Source organism: Rhynchophorus ferrugineus, unplaced genomic scaffold, assembly GCF_030347505.1.
Source record: "Rhynchophorus ferrugineus isolate W39M unplaced genomic scaffold, kcgeb_rfMv2 rfM1, whole genome shotgun sequence".
NCBI lineage: Eukaryota > Metazoa > Arthropoda > Insecta > Coleoptera > Curculionidae > Rhynchophorus > Rhynchophorus ferrugineus.
Window position 1 is genome coordinate 5,082,141 of NW_027472580.1, and position 22,205 is coordinate 5,104,345.

Below are 22,205 nucleotides of genomic sequence, written 5' to 3' on the forward strand. Positions count from 1 at the left end.
CAATCATTCACAAACTAATGATCCGACAACTGTCAAATTTATACACGCATCTTTTGAGGGTTAGGGCTAACTAAAAACATATGGATTTAATTCTAGTAGCGCCATCTATGTACCAGGGCGGGGACTTTTCAATTGACTTGTTAGTTATGTAGGAATGTTCGTCTGGTCGGTCAGAAGGCTGTCGGCGCGGTCCTTTATCCGAACACTCACTACCATTTTTGTGGAAAAATTTCGCACTTGTTATTACTTGATATTAGGTTAGGTTAAGGAAGTACGGAAGCGCTACGGAAGTGGTACTCTTACCGAAAAAGAGAGAGAGACGTCATCGTGGTGGCCTTACATAACCCGTAATCTTCTGGTACCAATCCACCAGCGTTGCCAAACTTAATGTGGATGTAATAGTGGTGGCCTAAAGGGTTGTAGCGGTTGCTACATCACTCCCCTCCTAGTGGAGCTGTCATGGAACGTATCTCCATTTGGTGCAGGTTCCTGATCACACACGCAATTACGCTATCAATCGCCCAGGGACTGTTTATGAGATGGGGATCCAACCTTAGTCAGGAGTTTTTCGAGATCAGGTGCCGTTGCAGGAGCGGCAGGACGTAGTTCATCTTGGGGCGTTCCGATTTGTTTTAGGGTACCTATAAGTGATAAGTGACGCCTGCATGCGTGTCCCGTTTCGTTGTGCAAGGACCTTCATGTGTTGATGTTATGCATGATGGGCTTCTGTGGTCTTCGTCTATCGCGCTAGTCTTGTGGGATAACGTCGACCATCTGATGGTGATGGGTTCCTCGTGCTATCCTTCCATGAACGTATCGAGCGCCTGTATAGAGGATCGTGTTGAACCGTTAGGTTTTTCGATCGCGTCGAGGTTACTAGTTGTAGGAATTTTCATCTTGTCGGTTGGAATGTGTGGCTGTCGACACGACTGTTTATCGGAACACTCACTACTATATTTATGGAAGGAATTCGCACGGGAATAGAAAACACCAGTTGAATAAAAACTTGTTTATTTCATGTATTAGTTACAACATGAGTTCGATGGGAAGATGGACAGGGATATTAGGTTAGGTAAAGGAAGTACGGAAGCGCTATGGAAGTGGTACTGTTACAGAAAAAGAGAGAGAGACCTCATCGTGGTGGTCTTACATAACCCGTAATCTTCTGGTACCAATCCACCAGCGTTATCCATCATCAGGGATGACGTCGACCATGCGATGGTGATGGGTTCCTCGTGCTATCCTTCCATGAACTTATCGAGCGCTATGGAACGAAGCGAAGATCGACAGGATATTAGGTTAGGTTAAGATAATACGGAAGCGCTATGGAAGTGGTACTGTTACAAGGGGGTAGAGAAAAGAGAGAGACACGTCGTCGTGGTAGTCTTATATAGCCGCATGGTAAACCACCAGCGTTGCCAACCTTTGAATTTAATGTAAATATAATAGTATTGGCCTAATAGGTTGTAGCCGTCGCCACAGTTAATTTAATACTAGCGTCCTCTTTTGGCAAACGGTAAAAACTTATATAAAAAGCACATTCATTATGCAGTAAAATAAATTAGTCTTTCGCATAAGCATCAACAAAAATATATAACCTCTATAAATTACATTTTAATTAACTATGTTTTTATGACGATTCGTTTTGCGCACAAATTCGTTTTTGCCAGTTTGTTTAATATTTCCTACATTATTTCGCTGAAATTGCCAATTTAGCAGGAACAAATAATGCCAACATAATAATCGTTTTATTAATCGCATTTTGTTCTAAAATTAACATTCAAACGCCGATATTTAAGTTTTTATGTGTATTGTAAAGATAATAGATGTCATTATTATACGGAAAAAAACTGTTTGAAAAGTCCGATTAATTACAACAAACTAATTGCTTGCAAACTAATTATCAAACAAGAGAAGAAAGGAAAATCGAACTTTTAAGCAGATTTTCGTCAGTCTTGAGATAAAGTAATATAATTTGTTAAAATAATCAATGGCTGAAATTAAGTGCTTTCTCTTGTAGTCAGAGACGTTAATTAGGCGGTAAGCAGCTTGACAAAAACAACTGCTGAACTTATTTAAAATTTGATAATGAGGATGCGTATCGAGATTAATAAACGGAAAGATAATTTAAGGTTTATGTGTTAATGTCCTCTTAATCATAATTTTTTTCTTTCGTAAAAAAAGGTTTTGGGCATCAATTACTCATATTATTTTTATTATTATTGGCAATAGGGATATCCTGACTGCCTAACAAAAGAAAACCTGTCACTAATATCCCATGGTGTCTGCATGTTGTCAACCAACTTACAGTAGGTACTTATTGAGGCATACATATTGGCCTTTAGTTAGTCTCTAATAAAATGAAAGTCAGTAACAGTTCAGTATTTTTACTATTTAGTACTACACTACATAAGATCACACCGTTTGATTATCTAGATTCTTCGATGATCTATGAAAGTTGGAATCCCAAGATCTTGGTATAAGTAATTGTTTATATGCTATTTAGGAGCACCCATAAGACTTCCCAAGACTTTATTTTGAATTACTTCTGCTCTATTAATTTTACTTCGTAGTATTCGTAACTTTCCATATGGGTTTTGTTATTTGCTTGTACAGCAGCAACTTAATACGTTCAAATATGATCGAGATAAATACACGTTTATTTACTAATGAAAACATTTCCAAATACATACGCAGTCGCAGGATGATAAATCCGTATAAGCGGGTTTCACGTGCGTTTTCAGAAGGTTAGAGTAGAATGCAGAATTAATGATACAGTGGGTGTGCAGGACGACGTACAGTACGCCCCGTCGGTTCCAGAACACTGTACACAGAACCATACCAGCGGACTTGGTTGTCTTCACTTTGGCGCCTCTTTCTCCTCCTTACTTTAATCTTTAGACGCCATCTTGCTTTAGCGAGTATAATAGTATACCCATGTCTCCTCTGTAGTGAAAGTCTGTGTTGCCTTAAAAAACCGTCCCACTCAGCCTTGTATCGCGTCAGCAAGTGGCGACAACTTTCAACCGCGTAAATTTTCGCTCGAAGTTCACCAGTTTAGAAACACCGTTATTTTGCGATATTGAAGGTGTTCGTGGTTGATATACTCTACACTACCAATACTGATGCCGAGTTCAGCCGAAATGTCTCAAAAATTCATCCTACGGTCCTCCAAAATGAATGGTCTACGCTGCGAATGTTATCTGGTGTGATGTTCGTTCGCAGTTGATGATCATGCGGCTCATTCTCGACGGTTTCGCGGCCATACTTAAATGCTTTGGCCCATTTAGATACGGCAGCACTTCTCAGGCCCTCACTACCAAATTAATTTTGCAATCGCAGAAACATTTCCACCTTTTTAACGAGTTTCCACACTAAAAGACGAATGACAATACGTTACGTTACGGCGGTCGGCATTTGACGACGTTCACTCGTGGTCGTACAACGCGCGTGAAACTTGCGCTCTGGACAAAAACTATGCCACACTGTTTGTAAGGGACCCAGCTATCACATACTAAAGCCACCACTTTCAAAATCTTTCATCTTCTTTCATCTACCGCGTTTGTCTCCATCATATTTGAACTGAATATTGAACCACCCCCGTATATACGGATAATTTCAATTTTCTTACAAGTAACTAATATATTTATGTGCATTTCTTTTCTTTTTTTATTTTTTTTTGATTCAGATTCATCCCAAGCTATTTAGCGGTGGTACTGTATATAGAAGTATTTATATAGTGCATATTGATTATTTTTCAATACTCAATTTGCACTGATGTGCTCGTTGATCTTTCACTGGGTTCACTTATTTATGTTATTATTTAAGTATTGTCTGCGTATTGCAATATTCTGGGTACCTCTTTGCTATTGTTTTCAATAATAAGTCTCTCTTTGTCACAAACAAATGTATCCATATTAGCATTTTCTGTCTGTGGCATATAACTGAGTATTATTACATTGAAATCTGTTATTTCGTAGAGAGAATTGTCATGCACAAGGAATTTAATTATTTGGTTATGTTGTTTAACAGTTCTTTAGATTGATGCTCCGCATTTTCACCAATAGACAACGTTTATCAAAACACATGACTATAGAAACATAGTTCAATAAATTTATATATCGTTGTATAGGTAATCAAGTGACCTTTATTATTACTAAAAAATATAACTATCATATTTGGCATCTTATAATATATGCAGGAAGTATTAGAATGTATTATAAGAGTTAGCACAAACATTGCTTAAAATCGAGGAATTCATAGTTTGCTATGAAAATATATTCAAATTAAACCTAAAATTATAGTTAAGGACTATAAAACGTACTATAAAAGGTTATTACAAGAAACACAGAATAATATGAAATATTTCGTAAATCTACGTATTGCCAATATTATTTTAATTTAACTCACGATTGTTTCGTATGTTGCTTTGTTGGTGTTAATGAAATGTTGTTAGATATTAAGCCTGCTGGTATAGTATGTCCGATATGGTTTTGAAATTTACGAAGGTACCACAGAAATTATTTCCTTTCACAAAAGGGAGATAGTTTTTGACAAGGACTGAGTTCTGTTTCTATTTCATTAGCGGCAATGAAACTAAGAGAGAAATTGTAACTGTAGACGTTTTTTCTATCACGTGAAAGTATGCGGTTTCCTAATAAAGCATTTACTGTTTTTCTTAATAAACCGCTTGTGTGGCAAGCTAATAGAAAATATATTCTTTCATGGTGAAATATTTAAAAACTTTCTTGGACCATACTTTCTCTACTACTCCTCTTTTATTTTATTCTATAACTTTTTATTTGGTCATTTCATTCGACAAATCATTATCTTATTATGACATTCAAGCTAAAGTTTAAATAACTAAGACATGTGAAAGTACAAAAACAAATTGTTCGGCATAAAAACACTTATGACTTTTTCCTAACAATTAAAAGGGCCAGATATTGATAGCCATTTTTCAATTACGAGATTTCTGTCATAGACTTGGGAAAAAGGTTTTAGTATTAACTCAAGTGGCTAAAATTTCCATATAACTTTATAAAAGCTTGAACAGATTACAAAATGACATCTCAACAGTTCTGAGTAATTACTTTTTTAATATAAGGCAAAATATTGCAATTAAAAGTAGAAGGATCCCTATAGAATTATTATTATTTCAATCCAAACAATAGTTTTGTTCATTCTGACAAGTTGTTACCCATATATACACGAAACTATTTTCTTATGTATCTAACAATTATTATGTAATATTGATATTAACAAAGAAATGGTTAAAATCTGTATTAATAAAAACGGTTATTCATATCTTTATATATTATGAAGTACTTTTATTCTGGCTGGATTTTTAGCCACCCTACAAAACTTGAGGACAAGACCGTGTGGCCTAATGGATAAGGCGTCGGACTTCGGATCCGAAGATTGCAGGTTCGAGTCCTGTCACGGTCGAGAAACTTTTTTTATATAAAATATAACGGATCGTAATTTTATTATTTAGTTTTAATTATTCGTTAAATTTCATGATTTATTTTCCGTAAACTCTCTTCAATGTGAATAAAAGTATCATTTAAATCATGGGATTACCATAATATTATGTTAGAGGCAACAATAATTTTGAGGGCGGGAAAGCAACTTCTTTTATTCTGTCGTTTCCTAAAAAAGAAAACATCAAACTCAAACAAAGTCATTCTAATGGAAGGTCTGAAATCTTCGTATTGTTTGGTTATATTTTCAGTTGCTTTTTTGTAGGATTTCTTGTTTGTATTCCATTAGGGCAGTTCAGGATAAACAGCTATTGATTTGATGGGGTTGTTTTCTTTTTTTTTTTAAAGAAAGTCAACTTTGTTACATAAAATAAACGTACTTTAAAATAAAATACAGGTAAAAAAGGTCTTGTTATATATAGGTATTATTTTTAAACGAAACGTACTCAATGGATTCAAATATTCCCAAATTAGAAAAACTGAATGAGTTACAATTTAAGTAAAATAATTTAAACTAGTGATCGTTGTGTGATGGAAATCCGACAACAATTTATCGATCAAGTCTATCTCATAGAAGAGTAAAGGAAATAATTGAATAATTGAAAGATAGGAATGATATGTTACTAAAACTTGTTTCATAATATTTTCTTTCTTTTTTTTCTTTTAATTATAAATGTAAATTAAAACATATTAAAATAACTTTCTCAACTTAACTTACTAATATTTTAGTAAAAGGCCTTTAATTAAGCATAATATCCATTATAATACATATAATATATCTTTGATTTGCCGTCTATGGCTCTCGTTTTTCTACTGCTTTCTGCTTTCAACAGAAACGACGAATAATCTGCCGTATGAGCTGCAGTTGCCAGTGTGTCGGCAAGAGCCGAAAATAATTGTCTATGTATTTTATTGTTTTCTCGACATTTAAAACTATTTCGGTTCAAGTTCCACAATGTAGCGTCTTAGGATCTCTCCTATATCTGCTCTACACTGCTGACTTAATTATATCACGCGATAGATGCCCGATTCCACAAGCAGAATCAGCTAAATACCTCGAAATCCATCTTGACGGTAGCTTAAATTGGTAACATCATGTTAGACAAAAAGCAAAAAACATTATAACCAAAATAAAACAACTATACTGGTTAGTCGGAAGATACTTCGGCTTGATCTAAAATCAAAGAGGTTGATTTATATTACAATTATAAAGCCAATTTCGACCTATGGGGTGCAAATATGGGCTTTCACTAAAAATTCAAATCAACTAGTCATCCAACCCTGTCAAAACAAAGTTCTTCGATTGATTACCAATGCTCATCGTTACGTAACCAACGAAGAACTGCACGATGACCTGGAAATTAAATGGATTTGCGTAATTATCCAAGATTTTGCCTTGAAACACGAAAAAAATTATTAAATCATACTAACGTGGAAGCAATGTCAGGAGATTGAAGCGAACCAAACCATTGTACTAAGAGTACCTAATAAAGATGTTATAAAGGAATTATTGTGCTGCCTATTACAGTCTCCTATCTGGCTATTCTTAAGAGCCAATTATTGCCAACTGATTAACATATAGAAGTTTTAAATTGTATAGCTCTGTGTTATATCTCTTTATTACTTATTGGATTTTACGTGGACCTTCTGTTATCACTTACGATTTTATGCAATATTTAGTTTTGAAATTTCTATTATTCTCTTCTTGTTTTAGTTCTACTACTGATATAAAGATTGTGCTTCGAGAACTTATCGGATATTATCAACTGAACTTCTTAATTTAATATAGATAAAATAATATTAATATTGGGGAAATGATTACTGAGTAATTTAGAGTTTTTTCACCGATTGCTAAAAGGACTGGAATGTATTTAAACTGTTTCTAAGAATGCAATAACAAGTAAACGGACAGATAGTATCGCGGAAATTTCAAATTAACATTCTTCAAACGTCACTTAAATGACCCTAGGGACTTTTGTGCCCTTTCACCTATACATTTAGCACCAATTCAATTTTATATACTTTTATTGTTCCCAGAGTTTTATTTTGGCGCTTTTAACGTGCTAAATTTTTTCAATAGTTATGTCCAAGAATACTACTAAAATATAGTCAAAAAACTATGAGAATAGTTTTGGAATTATTTTACTTATATGCTATAATATATTTCGATGTGTTTTTAAGAAATAGTAGGATTACTTCCTTTGTACATACAATTTCAGACTAGGTCTCATTTCTTTTTATATTTGGCTACTACAAGATGTTAGGATTTTGGAAATTAACATCATATTTGTTAATGGTTGGATTGACACCTAAATAAAAATATTTCACTACAGTTCTGTTTTTTTTTTATATATATTTCACAAAAACTCGCTACTATTGATGGTCTTAATACGACTAGAACTAGTAACAGCTCTCACATGTCACTAACAATGTCTTCTAATTTATTTGAAACTATTGTGACTATCTTGTCATCAACAAAATTATTTTATGGAATTTATATGTTTTTTCTTGGAAACAACTGTCGATCATTTCATTTAAATTTAGCACACAATTGATTTAAATTAATTAATTATTATTGATAATTTATTGCAGAAGATTAACTTGTAACAGTGACACCTGTGTTAGATTGTATAATTATTGAGTAAGAGCAGTTTATCTTAACTAAAATTGGAAAAGTAAATGTAGTTTATAAATTTTATATCTCATTTACACAATACTAAAAGTATATTGATTTCTCATTTGTTATAAATATATATATCAGTCATATTTTTGTTTGCATTAAGTCAAATTATATATCCATATCATTTGTCATGGTAATTGTTTGATGTCAAGATTACAGCTACTATCAACATTTATATTATACATTATCGAATATATCAAGAAAACAATACTAAAATTGAATTATTGGGTTCAATTTTAAGATTCCAGAGTTAAGATAGTGTATATTTTCCTATTAATTTTCCCACGTCTAATTTTGAAGCTGATTTCTGGCCATCTTCGGCAACTTCTAACAATATGTTAGATTGAAAAATTGTTAAATATTTTTCTTAATACTTGTAATATTTTTGAGGCCTGACTTATTAGATCTTGCTTAACAGAGCCACACAGGCAATTAACTAAGGAAATTTAGCTATTACTAGTCTCTGGAAATGCAACAACTCTCTGTGAATGGATATGCGGAGTATTCACTCTGGAAGGCTACTAAATATCTTAAACATCCCGTAGCCTAATGGAAAGTGGAACCAAATAATTTAAAAAAACAAATATAACAGGTCAATTGAAAAGTAAGACAGACATTTTTGGCAAAATTAGTTTTTTTTAAACAACATAATTCCCTTCAAAGGTGATACACTGATTATAGCGGCCCTCCAACTTTTCAAGAAAATGTTTGTAGTACGATTTGTCTTTTGCTTCAAAATAGTCCTCAGTTTCGGCGACAACCACTTCATTCGACGAAAATTTCTTCCCAACGAGCATACTTTTGAGACCTGAGAATAGGATATAGTCACTGGGGGCCAGATCTGGAGAATACGGTGGATGAGGAAGTAATTCGAAACCCATTTCATGGATTGTCGCCATCGTTTTCACTGACTTGTGACATGATACATTGTCTTGGTGAAGCAGCATTTTCTTTCATGTCTATGTAATTATTTCTTATGTAGTAGTCGCTCTTAATGGTCCGTTCCTCTTCAAGGTAGTCAATGAAAATTATTCCATGCGCATCTCAAAATACAGACGCCATAAACTTGCCAGCCGACTGTTGCGTTTTTCCACGTTTTGGAGCGGGTTCATCACGTGCAGTCCACTCGGATAACTGTCGATTGGACTTCAAAGTAAAATGATGGAGCCATATGTCATCCTTTGTCACATGTCGATGCAAGAACTCGGGTTTATTACGCTTGATCATATTTAAACACTGCTACGAATCATCAACACGTCGTTGTTTTTGGTAAAAAATGAGCTCGAGCGGCACCCACTTTACACAGAGCTTTCTCATACGCAAATATTCGTGAATAATATGATGTACACGTTCAGTTGATATATTCAGAGCGCCTGCTATTTTATTCAATTTCAATTTACGGTCATTCAAAATCATTTTGTGATTTTTTTTAATGTTTTCGCCGGTAACAACCTCTTTTGGGCGGCCACTGCGTTCGCCGTCCTCGGGGCTCATTTCACCACGACTAAACTTAGCATACCAATCCTTGATGGTTAATTTTCCTGGAGAGGTGTCCGGAAACTCGGCATCTAGCCAGGTTTTTGCTTCAACGGTATTTTTCCCTTCAAAAAGCAATATTTTATTAATATGCGAAATCCCTTTTTTTAATTTTTTTCACAATAACAAAAGTTGCTTCACTCAAAATGCTATAATTCAAAAACTAATGATCCGACAGCTGTCGAATTTATACATGCTGAGGGTTAGGGATAACTGAAAAACATATGGATTTAATTCTATTAGTGCCATCTATGTGTCAGGCCTGGGACTTTTCATTTAACCTGTTATTTGTGGAACATCTGTAAGAAAGATTCCATACAAACCAACAGGATAATGTTCTTCCATGCCTCAATACCAATAACTGTTCTGTGAGGTTTGTATTGGTTACTCTTAGGGAAGTTTCGAAAGAAATTAAGCATCAGTTTTACTCGACAAATGCAGTATATGACCTTGTTTCGGGTGATATTATTAAGACTCTAAAGAGAGACCTTGGTTAAGTTGGCCCAATGTTAAATAACCAACCTGTTTAATATTTACAATCAGTTAAGAGAGGTACCAGAGTCAGAAAATAATGTTGAAGTCAAGTCAGGTAAAAATTTAAGTGAAGATGTATTTTATCTGTTATGGCTATACTCTTTGATAAATTTATTGTGAAAAGCCTCAAACCTATTGTTGAGCAAAGGAAGGTGACGTAATCTAAGAGGTTGAGTTTCAGGAATGTCCACTTGATATTTAACCAAGTACGTCGAATCGAATTCGGTAATTGAAAAATCTCTAGAAAATAAAGGTGTGTGCCCTATGTCTCTATCCATTTGGTACAGGCGTTTGACAGAGATAAAGTCATTTATTTCTAAGCCTTTCTACCTGCTATTAAAATCTTAATTGATTAATCGATACTTAAATGATAAACATGAAGGGACATACTCTGATGTCAAACCAATAAGGCATGGCGTGACTCAAGGAAGTGTATTGGGACCAGTGTTTTATCACATTTACATAAGTGATCTCGCCGAAACAATTTATCGGACAACTGTTACTTTTGCCTGTGATAAGGTATTATTAGCCGTAGCAGAGGCCGAGAATAGAGATCTTCACCCGGGAACTCCAATCTCCTCCTGATAAAGTTGTCATATGGACTAAGGGAAGGGGAACCAAATTAAATGAAACAAAATCGAGATACATTGAATTCCCAAATTATAGAGTCACTCCACAGGGTGTCTTCATTAAGGGAATGCAAATTTTATTTGCCAACATAGCAAAATACCTTGGCATGACCTCGGATGTCAAGCTTACGTGGAAGGAGCATACAAAAAAAGTGCGATAAACCCAACTTCAAGCTCAAGAAAATGTATTGGCTGCTTGATCGAAACTCCAAGCCATCAACTTACAAAAACTTAATTTTATATCGGCAGATACTGAGACCCGGGGCAGCGCCAGTGAATACAATATTCAAGCGATACAGAGGCTCCAAAATAAGGTGTTGGAGTGTATCGTGAATCTATCTTGTTATGTGCTTGGACCTCTAAAGGTTATTAGACGTTTCAAACGAAGAAAGCGTTTCATCTTGTAAATATTTGAACACAAAATGTTTTAGTGGAAAATATTTTAGTTGTAGTTGTTCATTAGTAGGTTAAGTCAGAATAAAGTTGATTGTTAGTTGTGTACCTTAGTCTTAATAAATAAGTAAAAAAAAATGTTTGAGAAATATGTTTAATTTTTGTTACCTAAAAAAAAAATTATTTCGATTTTTCATTGTGTGATTTCCATTATCTCATGTTTGAATGGTTTGGTTTACTCAGTAAGAAATTATTAAGTATTGAACATGAAGAACAAAAACTTCAGAGGGTCATTTTCCTAATATTTTACTTTTTCGGTTCCATCAAGAAAAAATGGTAATGCAGGCCTATTGAAAATCATATGGTGTTTATGATGATGTCATGCACTGCAAAACATTATTAATGCGATAAAACTGAATTAAAAAATAGTTTCGTTCAGTTTTTGTAAAAAAAATTATTTCATTAAATATTTGTTAAAATAACTAAAAATACGTGCGGGAAAAATAAATTATTTTTCTTAAAGCCATTATATTAGTTTAATTTTTCATGTGATTTAACAGTGATGAACTACATCGATGAAGTATAATTTTAGTCAGGTTGTATTTAAAGCATGGTCTGAAAAGTACCAGGATTAACAGAGAAAACGCTTTTTTTTGTTCAAAATTGGTTTTATATATCAACATAATCTCCATCAAGAGCCACATAATTAATCGCTCTAACATTTCCATACCACTTTTGTAGAATGGTTTATCGTTTATCTCAAAATAGGCCTGTCAATAGTTGCTCTGCACTCAAAAGACGATCGTTTTGGTTCCGGAGTGAAGTTATGGGACCATGTTTCATCCATTCTCACATCTCTATGCAAAATTCCAGTTTGTTATGCATAACCATTGTCAAATACTGCTCAAAATCTTCAACACTTTCTTCTTTTTGGTTAACTGTGAGCAAACCCGGCAACCACTTGGGAACAGGGTTTTCTTATAGACAAATACTCATGCAATATAAAATCAAAGTGTTCTTTTTAATATCTTTACGATGTTAGCTAACTCACGTAACGTCAATTTTCGATCACTCAAAATAATTTTGCGGATTTTTTAATACTTTCTTGTGTAACCACATTATTTGGACTTCGTGTCGTCGACTACGTTTGAAGTTCAACATTGTATTATTGTCTGTGATGGAGCGGAGTCCTTATAACATTTTTCAAGTCATTGCTTCGCTTGAACGGTATTTTCTCCCATCAAGTATTAGTGTAAATTGTATTGTAATAGCAAAAGTGGTATCAGTCCTAGCACAATGACTTATGAGTAGAATATCATGAAATTTTAACAGCTTTTTTGAAGCTTAGTACTATCAGAAAAATTGGTGAATACAATAAAACTAGGACCCTAGAAAAATAGGTTTTAGAATCCAATGACAGTTTTTACTCTCGTATATAGATCTGAAGAAACAATTATTGTCATGTCTACAACTTTCTACTAAAGAAATCCACGTGCTACACTACATTTTTAATTAAGAGATAGTTCAAACAAAAAAAGCACTACTTCAAACTTCGATATTAAATTTCGAATAAAGTTTCATCTGCATTAACTTTAATTTCAGTCAATCTTTAAGCAATTTAGCATTTTTTTCTGCTCTGAAGATAAAAGGAATCCGACGAGTCATCGTAATCCAGCTGCTATTTTCTACGCTTATTACGTTCGGAATGTCCAAGAAATTAAGGCGAAGCTGAAACAGCAGGCATCCACGGAAATAGGAAATACGGACGATTAATTTCCATCGAATCTTGAAAATGCGATTCGCCGGCGGAAAATTGTTTTTCTATTAGATCACATTCTGGTATTAAATACATCTAAATAGATGTTGTTTGCAATCCATCTGTACAACTGGATGGAAATATTTTCAATTAATTTAAATATTATAGAACTCAACAGTTCTCAACATGATTCTTAATACAACTTAATTGTTATTAATTAATTAATAATTGCTATTAGATGTAAAATATCAATTGAATAGTCCCCAGCCTGACACATAGATGGCGCTATTAGAATTAAATCGATATGTATTTAGTTAGCCCTAACCCTTAAAAGATATGTCTATAAATTTGATAGCTGTCGAATCATTAGTTTTTCAATTATAGTATCTTGAGTGAAGTAACTTTTATTATTGTGAAAAAAATTGATAAAAAGGAATTAAGCATGTTGAGAACATATTGCTTTTTGAAGGGAAAAAATACAGTTGAAGCAGGAACTTGGCTTGATGCCGAGCTTCCGGACACTGCTCCAGGAAAATCAACCATCAAGGATTGGTATGCTAAGTTTAGACGTGATGAAATTAGCACCGAAGAAGGTAAACGCAGTGGACGCCCAAAAGAGGTTGTTCCTGACGAAAATATTTTTAAAATCCACAAAATGATTTTGAATACCGTACATTGAATCTGAATGAAATAGCAGACACTCTAAAAATATCAACTGAATATGTACATCATATCATTCACGAATATTTGGGTATGAGAAATCTCTGTCAAAGTGGGTACCGCGCGAGCTTACTTTTGATCAAAAACAACGACGAGTTGATGATTGGATCATTGTTTGAAGATGATCAAGCATAATAAACCCGAGTTTTGTGTCGATATGTGACAATGGATGAAATATGGCTCCATCATTTCACACCGAAGTTCAATCGATAGTTATCAGAGTGGACTGCACACGATGAACCCGCTCCAAAGCGTGGGCAAATGCAACAGTCAGCTGGCAAGGTTATGGCGTCTCGATTTTGGTATACACATGGTATACTTTTCATTGACTACCTTGAAAAAGGAAGGACCATCAACAGTGACTATTAAATAGCGTTATTGGACCATTTAAAGGACAAGTCATAGTACGAATATGGCATCGAAAAGTTAGAGGGTCGCTATTTTCAGTGTATCACCCTTGAAGGCAATTATGTTGAATAAAAAAAATAATTTTGCCAAAAAAATATTGTTTTACTATCGTAGACGGGGGACTTTTCAATTGACCTGTTATACATTGATGAAAATGCGAAGTATGAATCTAAATAATTGTTAGACATCCTGCTCTACATATGTGATTTACTACAAATGGAAAATATCACAATGGCTACATTAGCTGGTTTTTGCAGACGTTTTACAATCGAACGTCTGATGAAACGACGACTGACGGATGCAGACTGATCTCTTTTTAAATAGATTAAAATGAGAAGGAAAATATTGTCTTACTGTAAAACCAATTTACAACTTTCGACAGACACATATTGATGACGTGAGTTCAATGCTGTTTTGAATAGACTCTATGTAATCTTATAAAACGCCAGACATTAAACATCTAATATATTATTTTAAAAACAATTAGTTTGGTATTATAATTTCTAGTCAAGTATTCAAATTAATCTTGGTCTGCTGTCTAACAGCGCTAATATATCTGAGAACTTGTCCATATTTCAATAATATATCTTCTTCAGTGACAGGACATATACTATATGTTTGTAACTATTAACCTCTTAAAATCCATTTAAACTTGCATACGCTTTGCAGTTACGTATTTTAGTATTTTAAATATATGATTAAGGGCACTTGCATTCAGCAAACTATCCCAAAACAGGAAGTTAAATGCCTAGGAGGTTTTGAAACTGAACTATAATAGATCCTTCACCATTTACACCGTCAGCTCAAGGTTGCAGGAAATAAATGTAGGTAATTACCGTCTCAGGAAGTTTTTAAACACGCGTTATCCATATACTTTAATTTCAAGTAAGTAAACGTTTACTGAACAGCGAATTTTGAAAATAGTGTAAATATTTTAATTGTAATATATAGCAAGAAAAATAAAGTGGCAATTTAATTGCCATGGGTCAGGAATTAAATTTAAGAAGAAATAATTATGTATACTGAGGACTACCACTGATATTTTCATAATTTAAAAAAAATCTGTTTGGAACAAGTTTTAGAGAAACCGAGAATATATTAATTGATTAACTTATTAATAAATGAAAATTAAATTAGATTACTTAAGTAAATATTAAGGGTAATGTACACTATGCAAGTTCGTGTAGTTTGGTTTGTTTGATTCTCGTGATTTCCTGTGCCTTGTCCAGTAGAATTGCTTCCATTTTGTTGTAATTTAATAAGCTCCTTTCATATTATTCACTGAAAGTATTGATTAAATTTATTGTGCTATTCTTAGTTGGTTACGTAACAATAAGGATTATTAATTAATACAAGAACTTTGTTTTAGGAGTTGGTTTGGTATTTTAGAGCTCATATTTGATCCATAAACATAAACTCAAATATACTTTATAATTGACTGATTAAACCAATCCCTGATTTTAGTTATGAGTCTTTGATTTGTTCAGATTTTTGGTTATCGTGATGTTATTAATAAGACAAATTCAGGTATCTAAATATTTTAGTTAATCTTAACATGTTAAAGGCGAAATATATTTTCGCTTAAAACAACCTCTGTAACTAGAAAGTAGGTTAGGTTGAATATTCGATTTACTTATTGGATTTTATGGTGCTGGACTATATTCTGTACATGAAGAAAGCGGTTTGTTCATCTGTTATTTTATAAGAACATCATTTCAGTTCTCTTGAAAAATACCGTTGGTCCAACTTTAATAACGTATAGATATTTAAGAATATAATATATTGAATTTAAAGTAAATTCTCTATTAATGAAATAACGTACTACCTTGCTTTATTGTTGATTTTGATATCAATGACAAAAATGACTTGCTAGACAAACAAACCTTTACAGATAATGTATTTCAAAAATTATTGGACCAACAGTCGACCATAACTTAAGTTAAAAGATAATTAACTATTTTCATAAGTACCCATGTAAGGCATTGTACTCATGGTATGAAATGTCCAAGATTTTGGATCATCTTCATGTTATTCAAATGACTAGAACTAGTTTCTACTGTACTTCCAACTATTCTGCATATTCTTCTTGCATTTTAGTTTTCACTTCGTGTTTAAGTTTTTTTGAGCATCCACAAAACTCTCTTTGTTATTTGTGTGAAAATAATCATATTTAAGACGCCAAAACCAGTATTCACATATTGAAATGTATAGTATGGAGCATTCATAGGGCATTCGATGGTTTTTAGCCGTTTTTTTTCCTCCTAACTGAAGTAAAAATAGTAAAACTTTGCGTAAATAAGATTTACTCGGGACAAATTCAGATATTTTCAATGTACTGATAAAAATGCCCCTTCACACTTCAACAAAATGATTGAAAAGCAATCACTCAGTCAGTGCGTTGGTTACAAATATATCTGATGCAAATGAATGCACAGCAATATAATTTGTTGTAAATCCTCTTAATGAATTTAAACTTTATAGACCCGATATATTCTATCAATTTAATCATTCAATTAATAGACCTTAAATTTTTATAAATTATTATGATAATTTTAATAGTCATCAATTAGAGCTATATACAAACACTGATTATTTATAATCGGATTTACTGTTTAAGGAAACAAACCGAAAACTAGATAACCAGACTGACTTCATCGAAGCTTAAGCCATCTTTTGTTGTCAATATCCGAAGCAGAAAGGCCAACTAGAACTGGGTCCTTTATCGGGTATTTATTACGTCTAGTTTAAATTCCAGCGAGCTTAACTTGTCACCAGTATCCCTATATTTTCTTATACCAAGTCCAGTTAATAACACCTGTTCCCAAGCATGAAGAAAACAACACCAGCGCAACGTTATACTGACATTCCTAACTGGATAGTTCGGCTTGCTTTTGTCTCCGCTCTCAATTTTCATCTAGACATAAGCGGGCACAAAAACCAAAGTTCAGATAGATATGCAAATGTGGATATTCGACAAATTTGTAAGTATAATTAGTCGTGTTTGACAATGGAATGGAAGGAACTCGGAATATCAAATAGAAGGGCCATTTAGATGTACTTTGATGGACAAATTGATTATATTTTAACTAAAAAGCAATATCATTAAGAGTATTAATGATGTTGTTAAATATTTAATACTTTATATAGATAACTAGATAACCTATATATATTCGTATCATTAATATTTATTCTTCAACATCCATGTCTTGGTCGATTGTCAGTGATTTAACCTCTTAGGTGCTCACATGTATATTTTTCCATTTAAAATAATGGAGGTACCGAGAAACCAAAATTGTGTCTGATATAAACACACATCTTTTATTTTTAATTTAATTTAGCCATGCTTCAACACTTGTAGCGTCACTTTTATGTTTTGTACCTGTGGAATTCTATAGGTTCTATCCTTTTATTTTCGCAGATTTAACTATACTTAAAATATAATGAATTTGTTATGGAATCCAATTTGCAAAATAAAAATATGTCTGTACAGATTAGAAGTGTTATACCAGCTTTTTTAGTAATATTAACAAATAGATGATTTATCCATTCTTGCCTACCATTTATATACAAAAGATAAACAGTGCATGAACCAATAAACTATAAATAAACAATATTTAACTTTACAAAATAGATTCTACCTCTCGATTGCTTGTAGATTCCCCAGATATGGGCACTACAGTCTTAAAATATATAGTGCTTTATAAGGCTGTAACTAAGAGGGCGCGCTAAGCGCAAGTATTGGTGGAAGGAAATTAAAAAAGTATTTTAATAAAATATTTTCCTTAAATACTAGCAAAATATTTGCAAAATTTTCCCGATAATAATAATAGCCAATTCATCGAATCTTGATGAACTAATCTCATCGGCAGATGTTTTGTCAGCTTTTATGATGATATTATGGCTGTCAGTTGGCATTCGATCCAAGGCTATTTTGAACAACTTGAGTAAACCGTTGTTATTATAAAAAAACACTTGTAGTTCTTAAACAATAGCTCCTTTACTTCACTTCATTGTTTTGTGTCATTTTCGTTTATTTCCATATTATTAGAACTATTAAAGAATTATGGCAAGCTTGGATAACAAACAATAAAGACTAGTTTAATTGATATTGTTTTGGATACGTAGTATATCATTGTACTAGACGTAATTCTAAAGGTTATTAATACTTTAATTAATAAAGTAAATTTCAGTGGTATTATCTTCTGTTTCATTTCAGGTTCCTTTACTAAATGCATTTGTTAACAGAGCATTAGCTGAGTATTGCAGGTAATAAATACGTTAACTTCTGCATCAAGAGTTAAAATGAACAGAAAACAGGAAATAAACGACAGCTATAGAAGGATTGAAAAGACGAACTATCTGCAGGATCGAAAAGTAGAATAAATAAGCAAATAACATAAATTATTTCTTTAATCAGCTTGGTTTATTTATTGTTTTTACAATGTATATTTTAGGTAAAAAATATGGATGAAAAAAGATAAAGTCTATATGAATACAGAAATATAGCAATGAAAATATGCCGCAAATATAAGAAACTGACTACATAATTTGCAAAGATCAAAGACATAAGACAAATAGAAGAAAATATGAATTATTAACAGTAACCCCAAACACTATAGGACTGATTATCTATATTAACACCTTCAGATACCCACAGTCAGTCAAGAAATCAAGAGAATTGCAAGGGGGCATGAGAAAAGACTCTATTCTTAAACGAATATTGAAATATTACAACTATTGGATACCACCAGAACAGGACGCAGACTCAAAAAAATCAAACCATCTGATCTTGTGTAGTGTTGTATAGTGAGGTGCATATATTGAAAAAATCAGCAGTGACATGTATAAACATTATTTCACCAGAGACTGAGTAAACGACTAGTAACAATATAATAATTAAATAATAAACAAACAGTAACAGTAACAGTTAAGTTGTGAAAAATCAATAGTTTATTTAAGAGTTGTAAATATATTTCCTTTATATATATTCTTAAATTGTAAAAAATAAATTAAATAATTTTATTAGTTATTGTTTTAGTAAACAATTTTGCAGTATATACTTTTAATATAATCGCGATTTTAATTAGTGTTCAACATTTGTGATCACAAAATGTATTTTCAAACGCACCCATGAATATTTGACCTTTAACAAAAATGGCGATAGTGAAATAATTGATAACGGCGACAATTAATCTTTCTATGGGAGAGCAAAATTTTTGTTTTATTATTTTACTGCCGATGGTTCCAATATTTTTTTACTATATTGTTAAACCTTGTCTCGGCTGGCAATTAAGACAGCCATCAGAACATTGTTAAAAATAGATAGATGTTTACCATTTAATTTCCGTACATTTTTTGTTTTGCTTTTTTTTCACAGAAAAAAAATAAAAAGCGAGAATATCAAAGTTGACTGTATCAAGTCTCAATCCACTGCAAGGCTCTCGTATCAATTTTCCTTTTCAGACTCCATCTCCATCAAGTTCAGACGGGAGCTTCCTACTCTCAAGAGACAATATATCATTCTTAAAAGGTTTCGTAGTTTTTTCTCCTGCATTAACAATCAAGAACAAGCGTATATTAAAGGAAACGGATTGTGTAGTAAAATCTGTTTTATTACAGCAGCGGAATTATTACCTTTGGGTTTTTTTTTAAAGTTATATATTATATTAAGGGAAACTAGTTTCGCACGATAAAAAATGCTCATAGTAGTTTGAGTGAAATTTACTTCGAAAAAAATTATCTATAAATAGGTGTATATTAGTATATCTAATGAAATAATTTTTACGTGATTCATTGAATACCTATTTTATATGGGTTTTATTGACGCTGACGTTCTTTGAAACAATATTTCTTCACTAGTGTTGACCATTTCTGTGATAACTGGGTTGACTCGAGTGGTCTTAGCACACTTTAATTGTGTTATTGCCGTTGTCGCAAAAAGCTTATTATCGAGTAGTCATCAGAAAATTTGAAAGAAAATCACAATTATCTATACATAATAAATTGCTATTATATAAGCAAATAATGAAACCTATATGGATATACGGAGTTCAATTATGGAGAGATTCTGCAAAGAGTAACATAAACAAAATACGCATTTTTCAGAACAAAGTCCTGAGAACTATTGTGGGCGCACCCCAATACTATAGGATTGATGACCTATATCGGGGCCTTCAGATACCCACAGTTAGTCAAGAAAATTGCAAGGGGGCATGAGGAAAGACTCCATTCTCATGATAATATTGAAGTATTGAATTTTTTAGATACCATCAGAACAGGACACAGACTCAAAAAAATCAAACCATAGATCTTCTGTAGTGTTGTGTAGTGAGGTACATATTATAAATAGGTCCTCCTAGTTATATACTTACATTTAAGTCAATCATACAGACAAATTGTAGGTTAGTCGGAAACGACTAGTAACAATGTAATTAATAAAATTAAGTTTGGAATGTTGCTAGTGGAATTATGAAATCCTCTCGTTATTGTGAAACTGCGTAAAAAACTTCCTCCATCATCCATCCTCGCCATGGTCGTGTTGAATTCTGAGTCATCACACGTCTAATGTCTGGTCCAATCATAACGCTTCTTTTCACCCTTACTTCTGACAAACCTTTCTGAAAGTACACACTTCCGCGAATATGACATACCACTACATTTTGTGACAATACTTAAAACAATGTTAAGCTTAAATGAACTAACTTCCGGTCAATTATATCCCACACGCTGAGGATACAACATGTTCATGCTTATTGTCTTGGCTCACACAGGTACGCCTTTATTCAGAAACTAATAGTACATACGTTTCTAAAACTCTAAAGGCATTTATTAAAGAATATTTAAATAATATTTCAGGAACTTTTTCCATATTATTTTCGTTTTTAGCAAATCAAAACATTTAATTGGTTAGAGCATTCTTTGTCAACTATGTTGTAAGTAAATTCACTGTAATAACTTATGCATCGTTATGTAAATGATATCACGGGAATTTCCTTTGCAAAAAGACCAAATATATATAATGAATTAAACTTACTTACTATTTCTCTAATATATGAGAATCCTAAACTAACAATCTAGATAATAACCGTTGTGCAATACCTAATAGTAATATACTTAAACCTTGTTTATGCACTTAATTAATTTATTTTCCTTTAGAACTGGTGGCTGTACAATAACAACAAAGGACACACAAATCAAAATACCCTTCCTCATTCATTGAAAAGCTTAAAGTCTATTGAAAAGTTTTTCAAATTACAGGTTTAATTCTGAATTTAATTCCTGAAGTTACCCCAACCCTTCTGCAGAAACTAATTTGTTTGTTGATTATTATTGTGGAAATATAAATATTCCTGTCTTCAGGACTTTTGTTCCCACGAAATTTATTTTAGAATGTTTAGTCATTGAAAATTAAACAATTTTATTTTATTAATCTAATTATTATCAAAATTCTGATATGCTTTCATAATATTTACTATAAAAAATTGTGTCATCATCGATACTTTAAATTACTTCTGCGCCAGTATGAGTAAGTTATTAACATAGATTCTATTTGTTATTACTAATTATAGTTAGAGGAAGATACATGTCGTTTAAAACAGACTCCAAGACACAACCAAAGGAAGAAAAACCACCTGAAGAGGAATTTTAATAACATACAAATTGTGGGTCTAGAATGACTAACATTAAAATTAAAACATTATTTGCTAAATTGCATAATTAACCAATTAGATAATAAATATAGTATTGAACCATATGGAATATGAAGAACTTTTTAACCTTGCTAAAATAATTAAAAAAAAAACAACAAAATGCAAAAGATTACAAAGGATTTGCCACAGAACTGAAATGTTGAATTCAGCTAATCGTGTCCCTTAATATTATCGAACAATTATATTTAGAGTTTGAAACGCTCGTCGTAAACATTCCGCAACTTAGGTACTCATGGTAATACTTGATACAGACTCAAAAGAATCAAACCAAAAACAAAATTTGATCTTGTAGTGCAACAAACTATGTTTAATAGAAAAAACAGCAGTATTAATTAATATATGATCACTATTACTATA

The 22,205-nt window shown here is 32.6% G+C and overlaps 1 protein-coding gene and 1 non-coding gene across 2 annotated transcripts in view; one reads left to right on the forward strand and one right to left on the reverse strand.

Annotated features, from left to right (window-relative positions):
- wake (ankyrin repeat and fibronectin type III domain containing protein wide awake) overlaps positions 1-22,205 on the reverse strand; it is a 429,559-nt gene that overhangs the window by 363,990 nt on the left and 43,364 nt on the right. The window lies entirely within an intron of this gene.
- TRNAR-UCG (transfer RNA arginine (anticodon UCG)) lies at positions 5,376-5,448 on the forward strand. The gene has a single exon. It is a non-coding gene; the product is annotated as a tRNA-Arg (tRNA).